Source organism: Sus scrofa, unplaced genomic scaffold (genome assembly GCF_000003025.6).
Source record: "Sus scrofa isolate TJ Tabasco breed Duroc unplaced genomic scaffold, Sscrofa11.1 Contig1462, whole genome shotgun sequence".
NCBI lineage: Eukaryota > Metazoa > Chordata > Mammalia > Artiodactyla > Suidae > Sus > Sus scrofa.
The window spans coordinates 9,737-17,047 of NW_018084886.1; the positions used below are offsets into that span (position 1 = coordinate 9,737).

General features: G+C 38.6%; 1 pseudogene; it reads left to right on the forward strand.

Moving 5' to 3' along the window:
• The first annotated feature begins 1,823 nt into the window (after positions 1-1,823).
• Positions 1,824-2,770, forward strand: LOC110258168 (annotated as a pseudogene).
• The last annotated feature ends 4,541 nt before the right edge of the window (positions 2,771-7,311 follow it).

Here is a 7,311-nt window from a genome sequence, read left to right on the forward strand (position 1 = left end):
CTTACACCTTTGTAGAAAGCTGTGTAAATCCCACACTGTGGGATTCAGAGTTCACACTGGGGAAGAGCAGAGATCCCCTCCTCCCTGGTTTCCCAGGCTGATAAAGAGTCATCCAGAAGGTGGCAGTTGGAGGGTGAAAATCATCAGTATCTCATGTTCTGCATTGATGCATAAAGTGAGGCTGTTTTCCAGAACCTGGGCTCTGTGGTTGGGTTTCTGTGGCTCCTCATGCAGGAGCCTGGACCTCCTCACCTCAGGGCTGACTGTTTTCTCACAGACTTTTTTTTCCTAGGGGCATGGATAGGATCCCTTAGTCTGCTTGGTCACCAAAGTGAGTCAGCGCAGTGTCTGTCCCTATCTGATTGAACAGCTTCCTCCCATCCCCTTTCTCCCATGGAATCCATGTCACAATCCGCCCTCCCATCCACCCCCTACCCCCCACCAGTTGAATGTTCCTGATATTTGGCTCCATCTTGGGATGTGGATCAAGTCAAAATTGGTAGAATTTACCATGAAGCCATCTGGTCCTGGGCTTCTCTTTGTTGGGAGGTTTCTGATTACTAGTCTCCTTACTAGTTATTGTTCTGTTCAGACTTTCTATTCTTTTCTGATTCAGTTTTTCTAAGTCATACATTTCTAGAAATTTATCTGCATCTTCAATGTTGTGGAAAACCATGGGCAATGAGGGGCCATTTTTGTGTGGCACTGAAGCAGCAGAGAGGAAGGGCAGTGAGGTCAGAGTATAGCTTCTTCTCTATTCTTTTCATGTGGTCCTTCTTGGTCTCTGTGGCCCAGGGATGATGCTCTTCATCCTTTGTTTTTGAATTTTAACATTGGTATCTTGCCTATGAATAGTTACCAGTTTTTTTTTTTTTCTGGTGAGGAGGACTGAATTCAGGAATAATCTATGTTGATTATGACACTCAGAACTAAAAATTGAAAGTCTTAACCCTTAACCAGTCTTTTATGTCGCTTCTTAAAATGAAAAATTCATGCAATTAGGACAAAAGTTGGGGCCAGTAGTGAGTCATTCTAGCTTCCCTTTGGAATGTTTTGTATGAAATCTTCCCTAAGAAGACTTATTTCATAACTTAGTGGGGCAAACAGGCTGTCCCTCCGAAATATTATCAGGATTATAAATCATGGTGTAATTTTCTAGGCCACCTAGGAGCTGTTTGGTTGAATATATGTACAAAAATCTTGAGAAGTTATAATAAACAGTAATTTTTTTCTTATGTGTAAAAGAAGAAAATATAAAAACCTATCTAAAAGGTCATTTGGGAGAGAAGAGCTATTTCAAAATTATTCTGAAATGGTGTTACTTATGCAATACTATTATTAAGCAGCAGTTACCCCTGAATTATCAGAGGTCATTAAAAAAGCTGTTATTTAATTTTTTTAATTTCATGGTATATTTGAGATATAATGTTGTGCCAATTTCTGCTGTAGAGCAAAGTGACTCAGTCATACATACATATACATTCTTTTTTAAACCTATAATTTTAATCAATGATATAATCTTTTATATAGTAATCACAAAATTCATATTGCTTTTTGAAAACTTTTCAGTCAACTTTGAAAATATCTTTGTAATTTATCATGAGACTTCATGGCATAACTGAGAACCTGAAGCACAGAGAAGGCTCTTGCCAACAATTCAAGATGAAAAGCTGAGGTCTTTACCCCAAGACACTGAAGGATATTCCCTTTGCCAGTGCTCAACGGTGGAAAAATATGGCATGCATTAGATTGGTACTGTTACCATTTCACCTGAGTCAGCAATGCATTCTCTTGTCTTTTCTGACTTCAGGAGTACAAAGACAATGACTGGGGGAGAAAATATTACAAATATCACAGACTTTATCCTCCTGGGATTCTCAGATTTTCCCCATATCAGAGCAGTCCTCTTTGTTGTGTTCCTGGTGATATATATTTTGACACTGACTTGGAATCTGTGTCTCATTGTCTTGATAAAGATGGATCCCCACCTCCACATACCCATGTACTTCTTCATCAGTAATCTGCCCTTTATAGATATATGCTATGTGAGCTCTACAGCCCCCAAGATGCTCTATGACTTTTTCCAGGAAAAGCCAACTATCACCTTTGTGGGTTGTGCCATTCAATACTTTGTGTTTTCAACCATGGGATTGAGTGAGTCTTGTCTCATGACAGTCATGGCTTATGATCGATATGCTGCCATTTGTAACCCACTCCTCTATTCATCAATCATGTCACCCTCTCTCTGTGGTCGGATGGTGCTGGGGTCCTATATGGCTGGACTCTCTGGTTCTCTGTCCCAAGTGTGTGCCATGCCTCAGCTCCACTTCTGTGGGCCTAATGTCATCCACCACTTCTTCTGTGACATGCCCCAGCTGTGGGTTCTTTCCTGCTCTAACACATTCTTTGCATGACTCTTAACTGCTATATCAGCAATGATCTTTGGGATAGTAAATGCCCTAGTTATCATGATATCCTATATTTACATTGTCATCTCCATCATGAAGATCACTTCAGCTAAAGGCAGGTTCAAGGCTTTCAACACCTGTGCTTCTCACTTGACAGCAGTTACCCTCTTCCTCTCTTCTATACCTCAAGTACCTGTGTCTATTTGAGTTCCAGCTCTGGTGGTTCCCCCGGCTTTGACAGATTTGCATCAGTCTTCTACACTGTGGTGATTCCTGTGTTGAACCCTTTGATATATAGTCTGAGGAACAAAGAAATCAAAGATGCCTTGAAGAGATTGAAAAAGAGGAAAGAGTGTTGCTGAGGCAACAGACTGTGATGTCTGACATGTTTGTCCTGTTAGAATCACCTTAACACACAATAATATTCACATGAATGGAGAATAACAAAATTCATACTGCCTTGGACCAAAAAGGTTTAATGTGACAGAGATCATATGCCAAAATGGACATACGGCTATATCCTACCACACAATCAAAATATCTTTAAGTCCTTGTGGCCCATTATTTTCATTCTACATGCGGTGTGGCTTCAGCATTTATTCACTTATCAGCAAGTATTCATGAAACATCAAGGTTTCAGACTTTGTTGCTTTCTTTTTGCCTCCGAGATGATGTCTGTTCAATCTTAAACTTATGACCCGAAAGGAGAGACGTGACAGAAGTCCCAGGATTGTGGAAAACTTATCTCCCAAATATTCTGATGCAGCCTAATCTAGACATGGCGGTGACAATTGTTTGCTCTGTGTTTCTGACCAGAATGAACATGAACAGATAGAGGGGATGTACCATTGGTCAGAAACAAGGTATACATTTGGCCTGACTGTGCCTCCTGCAGAGAGTAGTCTGGGATAACGTATATTTGTGTAAGGCTTCTTTCAGTGCTTGTTATCTAAGTCTCTGGCTACATCCCAATCCCCCCAGCAGCTGTAGTCCAAGGAAGGAGGAGGTGATTTAAATCATGAAGAGGAATGGAATGATATATGCAGCCCCTTCTGGGCTATTTACTTATGAATCTGTTGGTGTAATTTTTTGCATCTAGTATCCAGTGGGGATTTTTGTTGGAGATGGTATCCAAAAATCCACGTCACAGTCAATAACAATTTCTTATATTGTAGGATTCAAACCTCTCTCCCATTAAATTTGGAAAATTTACCATTGGTAACATAGGCAACAGGATCATTCTTATCAAGAAGTTTCTGCTGTTTCAAACATCTCAACATGTTTGGTGTGATGAGAATTGTGTGAGAATTTATGGCAATAATGGTGTTATTTACTTATATTCAATATTGCAGAGGAAGACCAAGTATAGAAAACATATATACTTTCCTTCCTACTGAAAGTGGCCAACATTTTATGTCCTAGAAATTTATGGTTTTGTAGGGATTGTATAATGGTTGGAGTAGAATGGTTAGAGGTATTGTAATGCTGATATTCTAGTTAACCTCAAGGGATAGGAGAGGAAACAGGCTGTGGTTTAAGCAGTGTTGTTAATTCTAGCCATCTCTTGTCTTCAGAAGGAAGATGTAAATTTGTGGTCCTTGTGTTTGGTTAAAAAGAGGACTAAGGCATGTTCCTGACTGTTGAGTTTCCAGATTTCCCAACTTCAACACACTGATTAAAGTGTATTATTAGTTTACATATTGCCCTTGGAGAGTCATTGGATTCTTAATGTTGTTTTGGGGTCTCAGTTTCAATGGTCACATGAATTATTCTGTTAAACAACTGTAAATGAAGAGACATTTGAAGCTCTTACCAAGTTCTCCATGAGTTTGCACTTGCACACAATTGACAGAAGAGGAATTGTTGATCTCTTGGGAGAGTGTGTGAGGGGTTACCCCATGCCAAAAAATAGTGCAATGTAAATAAATGTTGTGTGCCCACCTCACATCCATCCGGGCTTAGGTACATTTTCTTAAGCACTGCTCTTTAAAAATATGTATGTGTGAGTGTAAGAAGCTCTTTGCAGGAAATGGTCCTCAGCAGGAAGCCCCTTTGTTTTGTCATTGTAGCAGAGATTTATTATAACTAAGCTTAAACCATGCACCTTCCTGTTCTACTCATCTCAGGCCCAAGCACACCTTTCAGATCTTTTGATCAAGCAATATCTCACCTAAGCTGTGGTTTCCTTCCCTAGATCAAAGAGGTAGACATGAAGAATAAGAAATTAAAAGATGATCAGATCTCTTCCTTAGCTTCCACATTTCAGTTATCTCATTAATAAACTGTGAACAAGAGAACATCTCAGGAAAGGTCACAAGATGTTGACAAGCCTGAATGTCAGGAGGTGCATCAATGGGAGATGGTTAAGTATCTGATCTCTGGAGTTCCTTTGTGGTACGACGGGTTAAGTTTCCATGTTGTCACTAGACTGGCTTGGGTCCCTGGCTTGGTCCATGGCCAGGGAACTTCCACATGCCACATGTGTGGCCCTCCCCTGAACAAAATGACTCTGATTCCCTATCTGAAGGACTAACTGAGATTACTTCCCTTTTTCCCTTTAAAACCATTCATGGCAAAGCAGAATCTACAGAGATGGTTTTTGGACACACCATATTCACCATCTCCCTAGATGGCTAGCATTCTGATTAAAAGCAACTATCCTTGCAATGGAGAGCCCAACCTGATTTTGATAACATGAGTCCTATTTCTAATCGGTCTGGGGGCCTCAGTAGGAGATAAGCCTCTGCTGTGTGTTTATAGCACAATATTGTTGGTGATGATTACTATGCTATGCCTTAGACCTCCAGAATGTATTCATCTTCCTATTGCAAGTTTGTACCCTTTAACTTCATCTCCTCATGTCTTCTGCTCCCGCATCCCCTGGTCATCATCATTCTGATTCTGTTTCTATGAGATTGGCTTTTTAAACTTCACATAGTTGTGATATTATTTAGTACTTTTTTTTCTGAGTCTGGCCTATCTTAAGTATCATAATGCCCTCAAGCTCCACACATTCCTTTCAGTCACAAATGAGAAGATTTCTGTTTGTCTCATGGCTGAATAATATTCTATTTTATGTGTGTACCTCTTGTTCATTTTCCATTTGTTGCTGAATTTTTTGGTTGTTTCCATATTTTGGCCTTGTGATGAATTCAATTAATATGGAAGTGCTATCTTTTCAATATTATATTTTTATTTACATTTTATATATAGTCATAAGTTGAACTGCTGGATCATATGATAGATCTATATTTAATTTTTTGAGAAACTTCATACTGTTTTCCATAGCAGTGAAGCCAATTTATCACCCACTACCAGTGTACAAGTGTTCCTTTATCTCCACATCTTCACCAATTCTTGCACTTTCTTTTTTCCTTCATGATCATCAGTCTAATGGTTGTGAGGTGGTATCTCATTGTGGTTTCAATTTACATGCCCATGCAATTTGAATACAGTGAGAACCATGCTGAGACATAGTACAAGTAATATGTCAAATGGTAAAGACAAGGACACAATCTTAAAAGCTGCAAGAGAAAAACAATTTCTTACAAACAACGCAACCTCCTTAATGCTATCGGGACATTTTCATCAGAATATTTCCAGCCCAAAGGAAGTGGCAGGATCTATTTGAAGTGCTGAAAGAAGAACTTGCCAACCAAGAAGAGTCTACCTGGAGAAGTTGTCCTTCACAATTAAAGGAGTGAAAAACAGTTTTTCAGAAAAGCAAATCTGATGGATTTTTCACCACTCGATTGGCTTTACAATAAGTGTTAAAGGAATTTGTTCAAGCTGAAATAAAATCTCGCTAATAAATAACGGGAAACATATGATAATATAAATGATTAGTGGGGGTAAATATTGCTAAATTCAGGACATTCTTATGTAGTAATCATGCTGATATAGCAATCATAAACCTAGTATAAATATTAAAAGAGAAAATAGGTAAAAATAACTACAACTACAATAAATTTAATGGATGCCCAGGTAAAATGATGTGGATTGTTATATCAAAAATATAAAATGTGGGAAAGAAGGGTAAAATATAGTTTTTGTGTGTATTTGAACTTGTTATCATCTTAATGTAGACCATTAATAATTTAAGATCTTTTAAAAAAATCAAAGCGTATTTGATTTACAATGGTATGTTAGTTTTGAGTATATAATGAAGTGATTCAGTTATATACATATATTTCTTTTCAGATACATTTCCATTATAGGTTATTACACGATATTGAATATAGTTCCCTGTGCTATACAGCTGGTCATTGTTGTTTGTCTGTCTTATATTTATTAATGTGTCTCTTTTAATCCCAAACTCCTAATTTATCTCTCATCCACTTTCCCCTTAGGTAATCATAAGTTTGTTTTCTCTGTTTTGTAAATAAATTCATTTTTATCATTTTTTAGATTCCACATATAAGTGATAGCATATGATATTTGCATTTCTGTCTGATTTTCTTCATTTAGTATGATAATCTCTATGTTCATCCATACAAGATATTGAATGAAACCTTACAGTTGGCACAAAACCAAAATCTATAGTAAATTCACACAAGGTAAAGAGAAATGAAGCTAAGCATACCACTACTCAAAATCAACAAATTATAGGAGTTCCCATCGTGGCGCAGCAGTTAACGAATCCGACTAGGAACCATGAGGTTGCAGGTTTGATCCCTGCCCCTGCTCAGTGGGTAAATGATCCGGTGTTGCCGTGAGCTGTGGTGTAGGTTGCAGACGCGGCTCGGATCCTCCATTTGCTGTGGCTCTGGCGTAGGCCAGCGGCTACAGCTCCAATTAGACCCCTAGCCTGGGAATCTCCATATGCCGCGGGAGTGGCCCAAAGAAATAGCAAACACACACACACACACACACACACACACACACACACACAAATCAAAAAATT